Source organism: Neolamprologus multifasciatus, chromosome 19, assembly GCF_963576455.1.
Source record: "Neolamprologus multifasciatus chromosome 19, fNeoMul1.2, whole genome shotgun sequence".
Taxonomy (NCBI): Eukaryota; Metazoa; Chordata; class Actinopteri; order Cichliformes; family Cichlidae; genus Neolamprologus; species Neolamprologus multifasciatus.
Genome location: NC_140457.1, coordinates 5,020,011 through 5,041,988, shown reverse-complemented (window position 1 = coordinate 5,041,988; position 21,978 = coordinate 5,020,011). Strand labels below are relative to the sequence as shown.

The window sequence follows — 21,978 nt, the reverse complement described above, 5'->3', positions numbered from 1 at the left end:
TAGAGCATCATCCCTCAGTACACGCTGCTGTACTGAGGGATGATGGGTAGGACAAGGGACTTGGGTGGGCAGAGATGGATGGATATACAGATCGACAGAGAGAGGCAGAGTTACAGAGGGCGGAGTGGATGGCAGTCACTGAGATGACGGGATGAGGTGGCAAAGAATGACAGGTGCAAGGATGAAAGATTGGTCAGCTGGAAGCACCAAACCCCACCCACAACCCCCTCACAAAACACACCTCCCCACACATGCACAAGATCCTCTCGTGTTGGGTCCTCGATTTTACACTGAGCTGTGGTTTTGTTTTCGAGTGGTGTTCTGAATATTCATCGGATTTCAAATTTAGCTGTGAAAAAGAAAACCAGAAACTTAAGTGAAGCCACACCCCATTTTAAGAGGCCCAGAGCTACAGAAATTACACAGACATTTACTGCTGCACTCAGTTACTGCACATATAAAAACACAGATGCAGGACCTGCTGGCTTCACAGGCTTCACATAACGAACATGCAACACATAACAAATTACAATAGATGGGCGCACATATGCTCATTGTCACAAAAAGCAAAAACACAATGAAATGGTTGACATTTGTAACAACAGCCATGCATTGACAGATCTTTGTCAACAGTCACATTGTCCATATTACGCAATTTAATATTGTTTATTTTCCTAATGGTAGTAGTACAGCTGGGATAGCTTACAGCCCAATCACAACCCTGAGTTGGATAAATGGATGGATGATAATAATATTTGTCTTCTGACATCATAATTAGGACGTTGGATTTTATCAACAACATTAATGGTGAGAAAATATGAAAAATGTTGTTAAATCTCAAATTTCTGTTAGATCTATTAACTCTTTTGCTTTGTGCAAAACATGATTAATATGATTGTTCGGGGGTGACCATAGTGGTAAATGGCCTGCATTTGTATAGCGCTTTTCTAGTCCTTAAGGACCCCAAAGCGCTTTACACTACATTCAGTCATTCACCCATTCACACACACATTCACACACTGGCGATGGCAAGCTACATTGTAGCCACAGCTTCCCCCTGGGGCGCACTGACAGAGGCGAGGCTGCCGGACACTGGCGCCACCGGGCCCTCTGACCACCACCAGTAGGTAAACATGGGGTTAGTATCTTGCCCAAGGATATTTGGCATGGTTGGGATCGAACCACCAACCTTCAGATTAGTGGCTGACCTGCTCTGCCACCTGAGCTACAGTGGTTGAAAGTGTTGATATAAAGACGCCATTGCAGTCTGGACAGATATCAGAGATATTATCATCTGTACAGGTCAAGTCCAAAACAGCTACCTGTTTTTAAAACCCAGACTTATTCTCTGAGAATATGCAAATCTTAATTGCTCACTGGCTTCATTTGAACTTGAAGACAGACATGAAATGAAGCAATGAAGACAAACAATTCCCAACTGTGGCTGAGTGCTTGTTCTACAGGCGTGTGGTTTATTTGCACAGTTTCACAGCCGGTGAAAGTAGCATCACAGTAGTGAGACATGCCGCGCATACGCTTGCTTGCGAAAATCCACTCATCGTTGCCGAGTTGTGTAACCGCAAGTGACTGACCACACCTCAGTTATACAACTGCTCTCTGTAGTACACTACCAGCTTTTAGAGTGACTGGATGAGTTAATGCGTATAAATGTGTGGGAGCATCAATACTGCGCTCTATTACTACTGAGTGGGTTGGACTCTAAGATAACACTGCGCTAATTAGACTTACTCATTTTCCAGTTCACAGTATGCACTTGTGCAAAGATAACATGGTGCATTTGTAAGATAAGCTGAGTCAGGATGGTCTTTATAGTCTCCTAGGGGGCATGGGGGTGTGCAGCAACAAAGAATACAGATGTAAATTGGAGAATAAAAGAAGAAAGGAAAGCATATAAATGCAAGTGAAGAAACGACAAACAAGAAGCATCTTTATTGTAATAATAAAACAAGAGCTTCCAGGGCAAGAATAGTGAGAAGTACTGATATCCCTGAACTCTGAACGCAGCAGCTGCACTTTGATGGTTTTATTTGTGTATTACTGTCTATCTACATCTATTTACATTTAGTATTTTCTTGCCAAAGTAAACAGCTGCAGGCACATCAGATTCATTTCTGTTAAAATATCAGGTTCATGCGATGTGTTGATCATTGTTTGTTTGTTTTTTCTTTTACTTAAATCCAATCCTTTACTATGTTTTAACTAAAACCCAACCCAATGAGAGCACATTTTATTAAAAGAAAAGTAACATTTTTACTTTCCTGACAGCACAAAAAAAAGCCAAAAACAAAGTCCAACAACTTGTTTGTGCATTTGTTCCATTGGTGCATTAAATATCACAGCAGCACAGATCAGAAGTGCTGTCTGGCTTCTTTATATTTATCTCATCTTGGAACATTGGTTACCCTTGGTATTTATACTGCTGCACTATTTATTTTGGCTGCTGTTTGGTTGGACCGAAAAACAGCACAGGACAACAGCAAGAACAGAAAAAAGCACAGCTGCTCTCAAGCTTCTTCTTGTGAATTTAATGTAACTGAGAAATATCAGCATTTTTAAGTCATCCCAGGTGTTTTTACTTTCCAGGCAAATGTTTTCCGATAGAGCTCTGTATTCAAGACGTCTATTTTCAACATACCTAATCCTCTGTTTGCAGCATTTTGCATTTGCTAAAATGTTGACTTGTTTTCTATTTATAATCTTGGTGAATAGAAGGCACAGCCATTAATTCCCTCTATAGAAGACAGCAGAAAGCTTAAGCTCTGAATTTGCAGTGCACTGCTGTGCACAGACAGACAATCACAAACACAGACGTACGGACGCTGTTCTCCTCTTGCCTACTGACCTGTTTCAATAATTCAGAAGAGTGACTTGCTGGCTGGCTGGCAATGGGTTCTATCCATGGACTCAGTCAAGCGTTACACACACACACACACACACAGACTAACGCACACAAGTAAACTTGCATAAACAGGGCTTTATTATGCCTGGCACTTTTGCTTCTACAGTTATACTCACTGGAAGCAAACTTTAAAGATTTGACCACAACCTGTCTGTGCATACAGAAGTCTATCCGACCCAAAACATCTACCACACATCATCCATAATGGGTAAGTGGAGTGTGGAGTTGCAGGTGTAGCTGGAGTTAGTGTTTAAATGACGAAACACATTATTTGAACAAACATTACGCCTGTCTTTATTTATTCTATATACTGATTCAATCATGACGATACAGTGATTCAAACAGGTACCAATAATAAGATCGGGGTATTTAGAGTTAATTCCTTTGAGTCGACAGCTCAGGCTACAGAGTGCTCTAAATGCTCAGTCTTTCTCAGGAGTATCGGAACAGTTGAGACGCATTTTTTCAAAACACCGGGTCTCTGTGGCTTTTAAACCCCAAAACACGCTGCGCCAAAAATTGGTCCACCCCAAGGATCGGGTCCCCCGACACAAACAGAGTAACATAGTGTACGCTGTTAAGTGCCAGGAGGATTGCCAAGATTTATACATTGGGGAAACCAAACAACGTCTGGCGAAGCGGATGGCACAACACAGAAGAGCTACCTCGTCAGGCCAGGACTCTGCAGTCTATTTACACCTACAGGCCAGTGGACACTCTTTCAAGGATGAGGATGTACACATCCTGGACAGGGAAGAATGTTGGTTTGAGCGTGGAGTCAAGGAGGCCATTTACGTGAAAAGGGAAAGACCATCTCTGAATCGAGGAGGGGGCCTAAGGGTACATCTTTCGCCATCTTACAATGCTGTGATTGCAGCCATTCCCCAACTCTCTGTGAATGGTCACAGAGATTTTGGTCAGTGGTTGTTGATCAATGGTCATGAGAATTTGCATAATTATGATTAAGGAACTGACCTCCCAGCCCATTGTTCCTTCAGTGGGCTGGTTTCAGTCATTATGCAAATGTACTGTTTATAAAGTTGGAGAAACCTGCAGTCAGCTGAGACTGAAGAAGTCACTTGGATGAGTGATGAAACGTTTCTCCCGGAAAACGCTACGTCCAGATGAACAGAATCAACATTTGGAGGCCCAGTCTTTATGTTTTCTACTTGTAGGCAAAGAAATCCAGCTGTTCAAACCTTTTGTTTGCAACAATCAGCTGCTTGAAGGCAGGCTAGGAAAGGAACTAAAACTTCTTTAAGATAGTGGATGAACTGAGGGGCTGCACCAAGGACCGATGTAAAGCACAAAAGAAGAATTTTGAACTGCGAATCATGCAAAGCTACTCTAGTAGAAAGGGAGTTGGAAAAATAACATCATCGGTCCCATTTCAGAACATAACAGGAAATAATATTGTTTAACGAACAAGATCTAATTATGAGAGTCATGCTGGTAATTAAAAGATGTACGTCTGAATCAAGTAAACTAATATGCAAATGAATACTTAAAGCTGTGCGGTTGTCAACTATGAAACCATAAAGACGTTTTCTAACATTTTTTCCACTGTGAACGACATCATGACATCATATTGCAGTGATTTGCTGGTACACACCTCCTGGCTTTGACTACAAGAAATCTTTGATGTCTGTGGTATCTCACTATGCTGCCCATACTGTGAACTCTAAAATACAGAATAAACAAACTGTAACTCCGAAGACATCCTGTGGCTGTTCAGCCTAGTTATGGCATTTCCTGGTTTGGAGTTACATAAGATATTGAATGATTTAAAGCAAATATTTTTAGGATCCCTTTTTCTCTTGACAAATTGGAATTCTTCTTTTCACCTTGGGATCATTCAAAGCTTTCAACATCATGGGGAACCCATGTTGAACAAAGTTGCTATGGCACTTCACCCTGGGTATCCAGGCCTCATTAAAGATAAATGCACCCATGCAAACTCCAGACTAAGGTGGAGTTAATGTAGTCTCACCAGGATGCAGGCTCAATGAGCTGGACTGGTTGTCTTGTCAAGCTTGGAATTTAAAGTAAATGTATTGATTCACAGTTTGTATAATGCTGTTCACTGGAATTTTTAAAGGTGAGTGAGAGAATTTTGAAGTTAGTCGCAACTGCATATCAAACTATCCTTTTGAAGGAACCTTTTTTTTGTTTGTTTGGTTTTTTTGTTTTGTTTTTTTTGCAGAATTTGGTACCGATCACTATTTACACTTTAAATTTTAAACTGCACCCATTTGAAACTGTAAATCAAATCTTAATAACAGGTTTATAATCATGAGTGGGGTTAAATTATTCTCTGTTAAATTATAGGGGTGGGGGAAAAAATCGATTCTGTGTAGTATCGTGATATTTTGTTTGCTAATAATGTATCAATACAGGGACAGCAGAAATCGATATTTTGTTACAAAAAAGGTTTTTGTGCTCTGACTTCAGAGCATGTTGATCCTTTTTCTGAGCAAGAATCCTGACATTCCTTCACTGTCCAAATGTGTTTAACTTTTTGTTGGCAGCAATAAACATGACAGTTTACTTATTTTAATTTAAGACATGTTTTATTTTAATTAAGTTTAAAACTTTTTTATTTAATGTAAAATTATATTTTGTTTTAATTTACTTTCAAATTCTTCAGTTGCTGAAGGGGCTGCATAGTTTTCATAAACTGCATAGTTCAGAATAGCTATAATTGTACCAGATGGTTGTTCAGTTAAGTTGGACTAGACTGTAATACAAACCGTTCAGTTTGTCAACAATAAAACTGAAATGAGAGAAAGACTGAGTGTGAGACTTTGATATTAGATAAAATGAATATTGATAAAGTTTACCTTTATGTACAGAATCTGAATATTGCAAAATATTTTAAAAAATTGCAATAATATTGTATCGTGCGTTAAGTATCGTGATAATATCGTATCGTGGGATGTATGGTGATTCCCACCTCTATTAAATTGGCTGGGGACTGGGACGGTCAGCAAGGAAAGGGTTAAAGTAAGGTGAGAAAGTCCTGACTCCATAGATGACTTTTATTTGTCTGTTTGTGTCTGTAAGTAGCTGCGCTAATAAGTTTAGTATGAGGTTACATAAGAGCCTTGGACGAGGTTCTGCTGCACAAGCAAATTAATTGGAACACTTTCTACTCTGTATTCGTAGTTGTGCCTCCCTCAGGGTCATTTTCAGGGTAGCAGAATTCAGAAGTTGATTAATAAATGAATATTTCGGGGAGGAAACAGACGATGAGTAACACACTGAATCAATCATTCAGTAATTTGTTTTATTCAGCAACAAAACATACAGTATAAAAAAAGGATCAGCGATAGATGATACTGTGTGCTTACTAAAACATGCGTTTTTTTCCTTCCCCATGAGCCCAATAGATAGGGCTCATTGCCTTGCATGCATTGGAGGGTGTGATTGTGCATGTTAACACAAGTCAATCACTTTTGTTGCCAGTTGCAGATTTGCTGACAAAGAGACTTTATCTCTCTACAGAAGTTTTCTTTTCCTTTCCAAGGTCATCTTAAGAACTGTGAATACAAAAATATATATCTGTCTACAGTGTATCTGTACGGTAAACATTTATGTCAATGAGACAACAATGATAAATAAATAAATTGTGTTGAAACCTGTGATAGCAATCCAATGGGTTGATTTGGGAAAGGTAGATAAAATGAAGTACATGTGTTTGCGCTTTTTGTGGCAGATTTGTGTGTGAGTGTGTTTGTGTGTGTGAGAGAGATCCTGCTGATACAGACTGATACACACTTTTGATGTGAGAGCAATCTCTCTCCATCAGTCTCTGTCTTCGCCTATCCTTCATCTTTTCTCTTTCACATACCTTTTTCCCCCCTTTTTTTTAAACCTCCATCCCTGCTTCATCACTCTGTCTCTTGGCACAGCCTGCACCCCTCCCCCAACACACACACACACACACACACACTTGTGCCTTCGTTTTCTTAGCCCTGTCCTACACCCCTCCCTTCCACCTTCTTCCACCTTACTCTTTGCCCTCATTCTTTCCTGCTTGCCTCACTTTCATCCCTTCATCCTTCCATCCTTCCCTCCTTCCCTCCATCCTGCTGGCTCAGCTGGTATACAGGCAGCCTTTGTTTCAGCTGTGTCCTCTGTCCTTTGAAGGAGGAAAGCTGAAAAGCAAGAGCCACAGAGGGAGGGGGAGGCTAGAGGAAAGGAGTGAAGCAAGGGGCAAAAAAGGAAAAAAATCCATATGGAAAAGCAGGATAAAAGACGGAGGAGAGGAATTTAAAGAGAAACTGGGAGGAGATAAAGCAAGCAAGCAAGGAAGGAAGGGAGAGAGAGAGATATATCTCTGGATCAATGGTCTGGGTTGTTCAAGTCATTGATATCCAGTCACAGCAGCGTATGAGAGCACATTTCCTGTGTGGTAGGATCAGTCTATGCGACACGGGCACTCACCTTAGCACACTTCCTCCTGGTTCAGTGGTGCACAATTGCAGCTCTTTAGTTCGCAGTTAAAGGCCAGCCAAGCAATTTATATAAAATTAGACTGTTTTGGAAGCCAATCATTGGTGTGGAACTCTGCACACCACAGCTACACTGTAGGCCAAAACACTTAAAAAAGCCACTAAAGATCTTAAAGGCAAAATATGGCATGGAAACCCTCAATTCTGTTTATAGTCACTATTTTTCAAGTTCAGTAATGATGTCTTTTTTTTTTTTACCTCTATAGTGAGAAAAACCCAGGAGAAAATTTTGGACCTGTACCTTCATCCATGATGCTGTAGCTGTAGCCGTGGTAACATGTGAATCCTGCGGCGTGACATCAGCATTTACATCTCTAAAGGTAAGAAGTATTTTTGTAATTTAAAAAAAAAAAATACATTTTATGTTTTTTTCCTGCCATGAGCTTGAAATTGCTGGCATTCTCATATAAACTAAAAGGCCAGTAATTTGGCCTATCGTAAAGCCCGAACAAAAAGAAAAGTTGTCTTGCCAAAATTTTATCAGATGTACAGGAACAGTTTTATAGGAAAATGCTGTGCCGACAGCATTAGTTGATTTAAAAAAATGTCCTTTGTATGGTTAATATATCCTGTTATCCTGTATAAATATTTCACGTGTCAGCAAAAAGTAAAATTCCCCAAAAATTTAATTTTAGAATGGGAACAAAAATCCTCTTAGTTTTGTTTGCTACAACCAGTAGCGCTTTTTGATACGGGCGACATGGGCGGTTGCCCAGGGCGGCATCACAGGCATCGGCAGAAAAAAAATTGCCCATTTGCTGGGAGTAAGGGCGCCCTCCGTTTGCGAGGTGCGCCTGCTGCTTGGGAGGAGAGGGCAGGGTGGCGGGGATTCACTGGCTGGAGCAGCATCTAATAACCAACTTGCAAAATAAAAGAAAATAAAAACAAACCAACAAACACGAAAACACCAGACATCATGATACAGACATATCATTTGCACCGATGTTTTTATCGAAATTCTATACATGAAAATTGAGCGCGAGAGCCCTCGGTGCGCCTGCTCGCTGCTGAAGTCAAAGTAAACTTTATTGTCATCTCCGCTACATACAGTCCAGTATATAGAGAGACGAGACGACGAGGCTCCAGTTACAGCAGTGCAAGTAAACAAACAATAAATATAAGAAGAGTAAGAAAATAAATATACACTTTAGGACTCGGGGTAAAGGGATCAATAACAATTTAAAATTTACAATTTACAGTTTGATGAAAATTCACACACAACCTGTTGAATGTGGAGGGGGCCTGCTGCTTCCAAATAGAGCACATTTCATTTATAATGTTGTAAATCCAAGCCCATTATGTATTCATGATATGAATCATGGGTTGTGTGAAATCCCAGAAATACACCTTAGACAAAGTGAATCTGTGAACTAAGGTGTCGGTCTATGAGGTTATGTTGTGGTGATCCTCGGGTTGGGGGATTTGTGTTCATACTGGAGTCCAAATTAAAACCAATGGAAGATGGACAAGAAAAGTTCTAAGCCATCAGGTGCTCAGTTTAGAAAAAAGAGAAAAGAAGAGGAGGAGAAACGAGCAAAAGATGCAGGTAAGCAGATGTGTCATTAGATAATGGCAGGTCATCCTGAAACAATCAGAATCAGAATACTTTATTAATCCCTAAGGAAATTATGTGCGTTACAGTTGCGCCAAGAAGAAATGGTAAAAAATAGTAACAGTAACAGACTAAACTCCAAACAATACAGTATGTTACAGATTTTTTAAGAAATAGCACGAATATATGCAGATCAGTCAGTTATAAATATCAAGGATTAACTGAGGTGATTATAAATAAATATCAAGAAAATTGACGAGCATATTCCAGAGTAGAAAAGCGCGTGTGTAAAAAGGGTGTAACTATTGTGTTAGATGGAGCAGTTGTACAAGGAGATGGTTTCCTGTGTTGGTAATCTCATTCTCTCACTGAACGTGCTTCTGTACAGACAGAAGGAGTGTTTGCCCAGGGCGCCAAGCAGGCTAGGACCGCCACTGGCTACAACAGAGGCTTAGTGGGAGGCAGGCCAGTCTCATTTCCGTTAGCAGACACCAGGCTTTGAGTTACAATAGGAAAGAAAAGCTGGTGAGATCTGGGTCAACCACCATGTTTTGGTGGGTCACTTGGATGCCACGTTAGCTCAGTTTGATCGTCAACGATACAAGAAGTACGGGGGCCAAGGTACCTTTGTCCCAACAGTCCCCATTTGTCATGTCAACACATTTGAAGCATTCGCTACCTTATTTCAGGTTATTTTGTCCTCATTAAGAAGAGATTACCAGCCATCACAACCAATATGCACAGAGTGTGGTGGCTAAGCTCGTTAAGCTCCTGTTTATAAAAACAAGATCAGGCATTTGACTTGTGGGCACAGCGTATTATGCAGGGACCATCTACACACTTTTTTAATGAATCCGATGCCCTTGCTTGTATTTGAAATGTAGATTCAGTGAAAAGCAGCTAAGCCTTTTGGCATTTTTGTGGTGAATATCAGGAAGCTGTTATCTCATTGCCTTTGAGTTTGCCTTGGGGATGAGTTTGGCCCTGGAGTGGAAACAAGTAAAAACAATGCTATACTACAGAAATGAGTAGCCCCACTGCACTTAATAAGTTTCATGATTGTTCTTCTTTTTAATTAATAAGTCCTCACTTATTTTATTTCCATCTGTTTTCTTCTTTATCACTTATCTCCCTCATAATGTTTTCAGGCTGAGGTGTAGTAGCTTCATCTTCATATTAGTTTTTTTATGTCAGAAATCAACCTCCAACCTCCTTAACATCAGAGACTTTGTTGTTGATTCCCTCTCCCCAGTGCCCTCGCTCTCTCTATGGCTCACTTTCCCCTGGCCTGCTTTTCCTTTCCTCTCTTCAGTTAGTTGTTAGATCTACACTTATAACCTCAATGTGTCCCTCTAGGGCGTGGCTGACTGCTGAACTCAGCTGTACAGGAGGCAGGAAAAATTACAGCGAGGAGACAAAACAAAAAGGGTGGGGGGGAGTTTGGGGTTATGAGTTTGTAGTCTCATTGGATTTGAGACATTACATTGATTGTTGACTAATCTTTAAAGGAAATTTGATTTAAATGTCCCCAAAAATAACACTACATAGATAAATTGTGAAATTAAGCACATAATTCAACGATGAAAAGTACTTGCAGCCTTAATGGTGTCCCCATGTGTATACTGTGGTGTAGCTATTTTCACAGGTTAACCACCATTCTTAGAGTAAACTGTAAAATTAATGAATCAGTAATTTCATGTTGTGACACAAGAATTAACTGCATTGCTCTAAACATTAATTATAATAATTCTATAAGCTTGGCATTTTATTGAATTATATGATAATGGTTGTTTATTCCGGTGTAGCCAGGAGGTATTTAAAAGTGCTGTAGTTTCCAGTAATGCAGGCACTACAGTGCAAATCATGGTATTACCCTTTGTGATCGCCTGCAAATTTGACAGAACCTGAACAGACTGAACATACAAACTTAACATACGCGCCTAAAAATATGAATTTGACTTCATAACAACAACGAATTTGGTTCTTGCACATGGATCATTCGCACACGTACACTTACTGGTGCAGATTTCTGCAGAAGGATCTGTCTTGGAAACAATGTTGATTATAATATCAGAGAAACTTGTTATTAGTTTTAGATGAAAATTACTTTTCCACATAGCAGCAAGGATCGTTTGGATGCCCCCCACCCCTTAATAAATGAAATCATCGTTTAAAAAATGCATTTTGTATTTAACCATGTTATCTTTGTCTGATATTAAAATTTGTGTGATGATCTGAAGCATTTAAGTATTAAAAATATGCAAAGAGTAGCACAGCAAAAAGGGGTCAAATAGCTTTTTACAGCCCTGTACTTTCAGCTATTCACAACAGATCACCACGGCGGGTTCTGTAGCATCACATGTTTGATTTGTCAGATTTTGATGCTAAATGCCCTACCTATCATATTCCTCAAAGGATTTGTGTCTCCTCCTGGAATCAAACCAGGAAACAGTCAAACCATCTTTTTTCTTTATAGGCAAATGTGAAATCCACTGCACTATAGAGCCACTCCTATACAGAAATAAAGAACATTACAGTACTTTCACCAGCTTGTGCGTTTCGTTTCACCCGACTTGTCTTCTTCCTCAGCTTGTGTCAGTCGTTAACTCCTGTGAATGTGCAGATAAACCAAGAGAATAAATTGTGGTGATTTTATGTATTTATTTATTGACCTTTTTTTTATTTTCTCAGGGCTTTTGGGGGAAAAGAGTGAGAGAGGTGCATAGAACTAGTATGAGATGAGAGATCAAACAGCAGCCTGTGTTTGTTTTATCTTCTTAATGAACAAAGTGCGACACGTTTCAGATCTTTAGAGTTCACTCAGAGGCCTGTATGCCAGCTGGGGAATTCAACCTGCAACCGTGCAGACTCTTGTGAGCGACTTTGAACGAATGCTTTCCTTAGAGATGGATCGCCCTTGTGTGTGTGTGTGTGTGTGTGTGTGTGTGTATCCATTTGCACTGAAGCCCTCGACTTCTTAGCAAAACAGATCAAAGTCAAAGTCGAGTCTGCCTGTCCCCTGCTCACTTTGATGAATGGAGACCTGGCTTGATGGAGGGATGGGGAGGAAGGAGGAATAAAGTGGGGAATGAATATAGGACTGAAGTATAAGAAGCTCTGAATGAAGTGACAGGTTGGAAGGATAGATGGGTTTCACCTTTGCATCACCTTCTTCAATGATGTTCCCGTAAGGTACACTTTTAGTCACATGTTCTCGTTTCTCCCACTCAGTTGTTTTTTCTGTAATGGACATCTTTCTGCTCTCTTAATGTTAAGCTTTTACTTTTTTCTTTTACTTTTTTCCTTCTCTCATTTGACATTTCAAGTCTTCATCACACGTTTCCATTTTTCCCTCACTTTCTTTTTGTGTAATCATACTGCATTCTTTCTGTTAACCTCCTCCTTACCTTTCTGTGTTATGGCCTTTTAGCATGTGTCTTCTCTCTAGTAGAGAGTAGAAGGACTGCCCTCATCCCAGTGGGACATTTGGCAGCCGAGAACAGCCGAGGGCCAGGCATAGTCTGGGTCACCCAACTAACCTATTCCTTCCTTGCCTCTGGTCCTGTGGGATAATAGGTGTGAGGAGGAAAAGGGAGAGGACAGGGAGAAGAGATAAAAGAGGAAAAAAACAACAGGAGGAGTATAATTCACACATGAGAGGAGACGCAGGTACATAGGACGCACACTCTAAGGTAATTAGTCATGTTTACAAATCCCTATTTCTCTCTCTTTTTGTTTTGCGTGCAGTTGTTAGTCATGCTGAATACTTCCAAACTGGTTTCTGTGTAATTTTCTGTGTCTAAAATAAGGATCTGATCAAGGTTGGGTTAAAACAGTTTAATTTTTGACTCGGTTGACCTGTTCACCCACCATCCTGTTACTGCAAACAACCAGACTACCAATTCTGCCAGCTAGTCAAATGACAGATCAGTAAATTGCCACTCGGACCCCTGATAAGCTTTCTGGCAAGCGACTGAAGAGACTACCAATGAGAGTGAAGAATGCGTTTGACATATGACCTGCTAGTAAATGCTTTAGAGGGTCACCCAGGTGACACGAGCAAGGCATGTCCACAGCGACCAGCAGGCAGCTTCATGACAAACAAATCCTTTTCACTGTGCATGCAGCTTTACAACGGGAAAGATTTATCTTCCCAATACATCGTAAAGCAGTAAAGGCTTGTGAATATGTCCATTATAGCCAACCAAGGGAATGATTTATTGAAGGTACACAAGCAAATTGAAAACAAAACCAAAGAAATCTCAGCTGTAACACATGTTAAAGTGTGTACTTTGTTCTAAATGAATCAGTTATCAAAAGAAAAAGGCTATCTCTATATTAAAAAAACAAAAAAATAAATCATATGGATGTAATGAAGGACTGGAACGGGCACTTACTGTTAGACTATGTGGAATAAGATGACTTTAATCACCTTAAAGCTTCTTTATGGACGATGGAAGGTGAAACTTGGATGTTAGAGGGTTTATTTTTTGAAGCGTAAAGAAGATAAAGCTGCCACGACAGGTGTCAGCAGTCACGCTGCCTATATTGTTCACTGAGTTAATTTGGGAGTGATTCTGGATGTTTAAAAGTGGAACATGTTTGTTTGGCTGCATACCGAAGATTAAAGGATGTATATCAAACAGAAAAAGCTTCTCATTTCCTCTTTGTATCTGCTTTATTAAGGCCATTTCTTTTTGTTTATGAGATTTAGAAATGCCGTTCTTCACAAAGAATGCCTCTCAGGATTTGTTATCTTTCGTACAGGAAGTGAATTCCTGTCTCTGTTGCTACCTCGTCACATCGCACACGCTCCTATTATTTCTGACTTCTTTTCTAAAAGTCTCTGTCTCTCTGTTGTTCTTGTTCACCGTAGGCAGAAGCAGGAAATGGAATATGTGAAACTAGACGTGAGGGTAGCCATACTTATTTATTTTAAACGGAAAGCCCACAGGCTGGCTAGGAACCAATGATGGATGACAACGATGGGCAGAGACAGTGAGGTTAGGGACAGACACTGGTCCTCATCCTGGTTATTTTTTACAAAGTAAAAATAACTATAAAAATGTATAAGTTAATCTCGGAGATGGGCAGTAACGCGTTACACGTAACGTCTGTAGTCCGATTACTTTTTATCAAGTGATGAGTAAAGTAACGGATTACTATTGCAAAAAAGTAAATAGATTACTGTTGCTTTCCCATAAGCACGCTGCATTACTAAACCGGGATTTTGTTTGTAAAAGTGCCTCATGACTAGGGATGGGTATCGTTTAGGTTTTATCCGATACCGGTGCCAAACCGGTACTTTTGAAACGGTGCCGGTGCTTAAACGGTGCTCAAACCGGTGCTTAAAGAATGGAGAACACAAAATTGGTCCAAAAACCTCTCATGTTTAGCTGTTTTTTTGTAAAAAGATAACAACGTTAGCCTTTACTGCAGCTGTGGGGCATATATGGTATCACTCTTAGCTGGAAGCAGTGCTTAATCAATGGAAAAAACACAAACTTTGTCCAAAAACCTCTCATGTTTAGCTGTTTTCCACTTTTTCTTTGGTCATTTTAGCCTTTTTGGCCAGGGTGAAGGGAGTATCTGCCACCAAACAAGAAGACAGCCGCATGTAACTATGACAGTGTTTGCTAGTTCACCTTACATGCATTCATTTAATAATGTGGTTAGCCTACTCAACGTAAATTACACATGAACATGAAGCTACTCACGCAGAGAAGAACGGCTGCTGCTGCATCATCATGCGTCATCATTTCTGCTACACTAGCAGGGCTCCGGGTCCGATAACAGGCACCACACCCGCAGTAGATGTGCACGGTGTGAGGTCTCGCAGCAAGCTATCAAATACGGCGCATTTCTCAGCTTTAAAAAAAACCCGCTATGCGTCGCCAGGTGTTTCATCGGATTCGAGGTGTTACCTCCTTTGACAGTGTCACAGTATCAGCTTAAAGCACTTGTTGCAGGCTGCTGAGTTTGCATATTTTGCTGTGAAGTACAGCCAGACTTTTGACCGCTTCGCCTTGGGCATTTTAATCTGTAGCGCTGCTCTAAAAGAACGTACGCACCTGGACCCGCCTACTATCCTCGGAAACGTAAAATGATTGGCTAGAATCTAAAGTGTATCACAGCTTAGGAAAAAAAAAGCACCGAAATGTGCGCTGCTTTTCCGTCTGGTTACTACCGTTTATGTCAGAACCGGTGCCATCATGGCACCGGACACCGGTACCCATCCCTACTCATGACAATGACGTATGATCAACAATGGATAATATGGAGTGCAGGAGAGAGTACGACCATGCAGCATTTAAAAAGTGGAAATACTGACATTTGAGTTTGATTCAGTAAAGAAGTGACAAGAACATTAGCGTCCGCTGTACACTCTATGTGGGAAGAAAATTTCTTTCTACAGTGAAAAAATAAATTTCAAATATGAGCAAGCACCTAGCACGCCCCACAGGAATGTGAAATTCACAGAGAAACCCCCGGATCCCCACACTGACATGACTGCTGCAGCACCGGGCAAACCTCCACCTGCCCCACTCCTGCTAAACAGATGAAAAGAGATTTAAGAGAGACAGGGCTTAGTGCTGCTGAATCTTTCATTTTATTCATTTTTTGCTGTGTTTTACTTGCATCTATTTGAAAGAGTGAGTGTAAAAACTAAAAATTATTTTATTTTATATGCTGGAATATGCAGAAAATAGGTTTAAATGTTAAACACTTTCCGTCAAGTCAGTAATATTGCATATAATATAATTTTTGCTCGATGCAATGTGCATAAAATTAAAAGATTAAAACTAATAAAACATTTTTTTTTAAACGAGACTTTTCCATTTGATTCACTTTTACATATTTTTGGATTATGCAGAAAAAACAGAATTGGGCTAAAAGGTCTGTTGCTTTATTACGTATTCAGGTTGTGCATCATGTTTTTAAAAGGAACTAAGTAATAAAGTAACTAATTAGTTTTGAAAATAAGTAAGCAGTAAAGTAATGGGATTACCTTCCTTCAGAAGTAATCAGTAATTAGTAACTAATTATTATTTTCAAGTAACTTGACCAACACTGGTTAATCTACACGTTAGAGGTGTGGACGTTCACACTGCAGGCGAAAGCACATCAAATCCGATTTTTTTGACCCTATGCGACCCATATCCGATCATGGTGTGACAGTGTGAACGGCACAAATACGATATTTTCAAATCCGATCTGGGTCACTTTCGTATGTGGTACTGAATTCGATACATATCTGATGTTTTAGAAAGCGACTGCTGTGTGAACGGTCAAGTCGCATTAAATCCGTCTTTTACATCACTGACACAAGACAGACGCCAATTATCAGCGCCGGAGAAGACATCGCGAACGCTTCCTGGCCATCCGGTGAAACTGTTGGAAAGACAACGTTGGAGAAACGTGAACATTTTATTTGTACTGTATAATCTGCAGATTCTGACAGAAATCTGCAACTATCTTTTGAAGCACCGCTCCTCTAAAACAGCAATAAGGATCATTATTAGGTTATTTATTCATTATTATGTAAATAACAAAATAACTTAAAGCAAAACTTGGGAAACGTGAAGTCCGAAGTCTTTATATTAAGGTCCATCGGTCAAACAATACTGTTTGCTCTGGGTCTAAACAGAGCGCGTTGTGTGTGACGTCTTCTTTTGCGCATGCGGGCCGCTTTGAGCGTTCACGCTAGAGCGCGTTTGCTGTCGCATTTTATTTGTAGTGTGAACGAGCAGACAAAAAAATCGGATTTGATCAAAAAATCGGAATTGGGCATTAAGACCTGCAGTGTGAACGTAGCCTCTGTTATTGGTGTGTGGGGTCATGCAGGGCCAGCATGGTGGTTAGCAATTTTTCCCTGACAGCAAAAAGGTCTTTAAATCCAAAGTGGGGATTTTCTGTACGTGGTACTACAGTCCAGGACAGAAAACACTGAGAGTTGGGCTAGGCTTCTTTGACCTTGAACTGGATATATTATACTTTAATATATTATATTAATTATATTATAATTAACATAATTATTAAATAATTATCTGAATCTTTAAACAACAACAACAACAAAACCTTTGTAAAATGTTGGCCACAGTACTTGATTCTTAGGTTTTAAAACTGCATATTTTTGACTTGACTTTGTGAACTTGTTGGGTGAATATGCTCTCATCACAGGAACAACGTTTAGCGTTGGCTATATTCCCCAGTGTACTTTTAAAATTTGCTGTTTCCTTTCTGCGCATCAAACCCCACATTTCTGTTTCACTCAGACGCCCCGTTTACTTTTAAAACCAATGTGTTCAGGCAGACAGCAGTCCTACCTTCCCCTGAGCTAAATGTGCCTCTACCAACATATCTGGCTCTGTGTTACAGCTTCGGCCTCTGATGTGTACTCTCTTTTTTTTTCTCCTCTCATATTTCTCCTTCCTGTTCCTGCTTGGTGCATCCTATCTCTTTTCATTGTCTCTAAGTCCCATTTGCTCTCCCTTATTTCTTATTCAGCTGAGCACCCAGAGATTACAAGGTTTCTTTCCTCTTTCTCTCATTGTCTTTCTTTCTATTTCTTTTTTCTGTTTATTTCACTATTTCTTTTTGTTTGAAATCTCTTTCTCTGTTTCTGCCTCTTTGCGTAATCCTTCACCTCACTCTCTCTCCAGATGTAGAAATACATTCAAGAACATGCTGAATTCTTCATATAAAGAGTGCTTAGTGCATGATTTTGCGTTGATGAAAGCATGTTCTCTTGTGGAGATTTAAGGATAACGTGGGTGTTTCAGCAGGTCATTTTTTTCCCTGTACTCCACTTAAAGCTGCAACTTACTTTTGCATACTGCATAATGATGTGTTTATCCAGTTTTACTCTGGTCTGCATTTTGGTGTGCACTGACAATCCCCAAACTAGTTAAAAAGACATTTCTGTAGTACTGATGTGTGGAAAACAAGCCTGAGTTTGGTATACAATACTCAGGTTTGTATCTGTAACAATATCCAGAGGCTAGCAATCAGAAGATCATCATCACTTATGGATGGCAAAATGCACTTAGGTGTTTTGGCTACTTTAACATTGGCTGGAGGTTACCGCTCTCTGTCTTTGCCTGTTTGTATTTCTGTATGGTTCCTTTCTTTTATTGACTGTTCTCTGCCCATGTGAGGTGCAGGAACAGCCTGGAAACCAAAATGAACCATATATATATTTTTTCCTTTCAAAGCACACAACCTTGAATTTTAAATCTTTTAGAAGCTCTTCAAACTTGAACACACATCGGTGGAGATCTCATGTTACCAGATTTTATTGACCTTCCTTTTTCAAATGACTGGTTGATCACAGTAAGGGTTCCGGGCTTTGTATTACTACAAAAATCAGTGAAAAGAAAATGCTGCATTGATTTCTTGCTGCTTTTCTCTGGATACGTAGAGCCCATCTCTGGTCCAGATTAAAAATGTTTGAGTACTCCTTGTGATTTTAAACCAGATCTGAACTGATATCATCAGCTAATGATATTCTTGTTTGAAGCTTGGCTTAGAAAACTAATTATAGACATTGCATTAATTTACAGAATCATTGAATTACAGATTCAGTCTGTTTCATGTTTATGTTTATGTGATATGTTTTATTGATTAGCATTCAAATATCTCAGTGAAGACAGAACAAAGATCTACCACAATGCAAGAAAGCATGAGACAAGGCTAATCAAAAGGTATTGGCTGAAGCATTTGCTTATTACGCCAACCCTTTTAACAAAAGATCTTTTTGCATGCAGCTCCTGTACACAGGGCTCAAAGCAAATAATAAAAAAAAGCAAAAACAAAACAAACAAACAAACAAGAAAAAAAAAAACTTTCCACCTTAGATAAGTAACTACATCAAAGCAAAAGAATCAAGAGGTTTTTCATTCTTGATATATATATTTTTCACTGTGACCACCTCAGAAAAAGTTGGTGGTATTGGAATTTGCGTACAAAAAAACAAATGCTGTGCCACTATCTGTTAGTAAAGAATGTAAATTTTCTGCCCTCAAGAAGCCAGCTCAGAAGTCGTTCAACCTTAAAAAGGTCCTGCCTTTCAAAAACCACTTAAATAAGAAATTCTTCTTACTCGGATTCAACCACAAATGAGATTCCAGCTCTGCATTAATGAACATGTCTGTCTGTCTGTTTGTTAAGTTGTACAAACCCTCTGTGCTTCAGTCCCGTTTAACACAACTTAAGTTGATGTTAAATCCAAGTTTATATGCTTCCCAAAGAGTCGTCATCTAAAATTCATAGGTTCAAAAGCGCTCAAAGGGCAGAAACAGTCATACTGACAAAGTTCTCTTGGTCAATATGACTGTTTTTGATGTTGCTCTTTTAATGATCTGTTTTTCAGGTTTATTTATTTTCTTGCCTTTACTGAATATCAGTTGTAATTCTGCCTTTACTTATTACGTTGATTTGTGTTCTGGTTTTTGTGTTTTCTTAGCCCTCTTGGCCAGATTTCTCTTGCCTGCTACAACAGTTAGTTAAACTGTAAACAGATCTGAGGCAGTGTTACTGGAATTTAAAGGCCAGTCTACATGCATATAGAAAGTAGCTTTTCAGTTCTGCTTTGGTGAATTATGCGTGAAGTCTCATATTTAATCATATTTAATTAGCTTCATGTTATTCTATGACATTCATCAAACTATGTAGACTTAACTGTCAAGATGTACTTGATAGCTTTTGCTGTCATATGCATGGTTTTACAGCACACACACACACACACACAGTTCCTTCATTAAGAAAGTGTAGGAAGTGTATTCTCTGTTCAGGGAGTTCACAATACATTTCTCTAAAGAATAAAGTCATCTACACCCATACATGTGCAGCAGCAGAGCATCTCCTGTCTAAATTTTCCACATACATCAGCAATTAACAAAGCTATCATGGGGCAGATGGTTGAAGAAGAAAGCCAGCCAAAGAATCAAAAGGAATAAGGGATGGGAATGAGCATAAAAACACGTAATTTAACTTTTTATTTTGTTTGCTGCATTCATTAATCTGTTTATGTAATGATCATCTATTCAGGGTTAAGGGATTTGGGGTTTGCTAAAATGACAGAAAGGCAAAAGGAAGGGTGCACACTGGACAAAAACAGCTTTCGGTGTCATAAAAATAGGATGCTGTCTACTGCTGCTGTGCTGATAAAAATGCTGACGATGAGCATTAGTAGTGAACATTTTAGTAGTGGCCATTCACCAGGCTGGAACGCGAACAGCTTAGAGAATAAAGGGTGTTGATGTGAGATGCTTCAACTATACGGCCCACTCTCATACTGTTGTATTCTCTACATACTAGCAATACCTTGATGTATTAAATATATGGACAGAAGTGACAGAAAGGATAAAGCATTTCCCGTAGCTTTAGGACATTGATTCAGTACATCTTTCACACTGTCCAAGGATGTATCTGTCACCACCAATTGGAGACGCATCACTTGCTTCGCTTCACTTTCACCGCTGAATTTCTCTTTGCTTTCCAACCAGCATAAGGCTAACCATAGCTGCCTGGAGGCAACCACCATTGTCCATAGGGAACTCCTTGAGCTGAACTCCAGATCTGAGAGGCACGACTTCATTGGGCACATTTGCAATGGATCTGCTTTTACTGTATGGACTTGTAAAACCACAAGGCCTAGGAGAGAGCAACATAATCTGCTTGCTATCATGACCTTCCAGCCCACCACCTCCACACCTCTCTAGCTTGAATGGTGAGAGTGTGTTGCTAAGTGGCATATGCAACTTCTGTGTGAGTATCTACAGCCTTGGAAGTCTTGGAATCGGCCACTAAGCCAATAATCTGCATTTCTGAGAAGTCTCAGAGGTGAAGCATCAGCGTAGAACCACACTGTGGAGCCGCTGAGTGCCACAGCCTCCAAAGACACTATGCTGGACCACAAGCATAAATCCAAGCTCTTCCTTAGGGAGAAGTTTAAAAAATAAAACATGCTGAACCTATGTGTGTTAACCTTCTTTGCTGCACTACATAAATCATCACTGCCTAGCCTCTCAGAACAGTTTTACTGCTTCAAGTATCTTGGTTTCTTATTCTCAAGCAAAAGTCAAAAAGAAATGGAGTGATATCAACAGTAATGCAGAGGATCTACTGAACCATTGAGGGAACATTTAGAGGCTCATTTCAACTCTCACTTGCAGTTGCTAGTGACTGAAAGAATCAGATGGGATCAAACCAAGCCTCCTCCTTTGTGTGGCAGGACTCATACTAAAGGAGAAAGTAAGAAATTCAGACATTTGGCCAGAGATCAGAAATTTAAGAACATTTAGCCCTCATGTGGCCTGAGAGTGGCTTGAAATCCCCCAAAAGAACCTGTAAAAGGCTGTTTGTGACAGGAATGACCTAACTGATTTGCTTAGCTTGCCTCGTGTGCAGGCGAGCCCAGGATTAGCTACAGATAAAGACTTTCTAGGACGATTTTCTAAGTTTCAGTTAATGAAAAGAAGGAAGAATGCTTAATACCTGCTTCTAAAATATACATTTGCTGACAAAAGTTAAATTATGACTTCTCAAATGGTATCGCTTACCGTACCTTACATAGCTCATGTCAACCTTATGCTATTGCAACTTAATGATGGATAAGGGTTGCTGTGGGCATATAGATGTATAGGTAATACCTCACTAACTGTCAGTCCAAAATTAATAACCTTAGGCTCTATGAATAAGAGTTGCTTGGGAGAATTTTCAGATATAACAAATCTACTTTTTCTTGCCCAGAATGACATTCAGAAAACCACAGGAAAAACATGATATATATATTTTTTTGCTTCAACTTAATCAAAACTGTTAGATGCAGTGAGTAAACACAGATGTTGTTGAATCAGATCTAAACAAATATACTTAGACAAAAAAAACCAAAACAACACATGACCAACCTTCTGAAAATGCTTATTTAAACATTTTTTAAAGATTTATTTTTGGTCAATCAACCTGTTTAGCTGTATGTGCCATTGCAT

The 21,978-nt window shown here is 39.6% G+C and overlaps 1 protein-coding gene across 1 annotated transcript in view; it reads left to right on the top strand.

The window, feature by feature from the left end:
* The window catches only part of lrfn5a (leucine rich repeat and fibronectin type III domain containing 5a), a 123,342-nt gene that overhangs the window by 53,961 nt on the left and 47,403 nt on the right, over positions 1-21,978 (top strand). Inside the window, exon 2 of the mRNA XM_085142436.1 lies at positions 7,641-7,754. The gene's annotated coding sequence lies outside the window, so the exon portion shown is untranslated. The remainder of the gene's footprint in view (positions 1-7,640; positions 7,755-21,978) is intronic.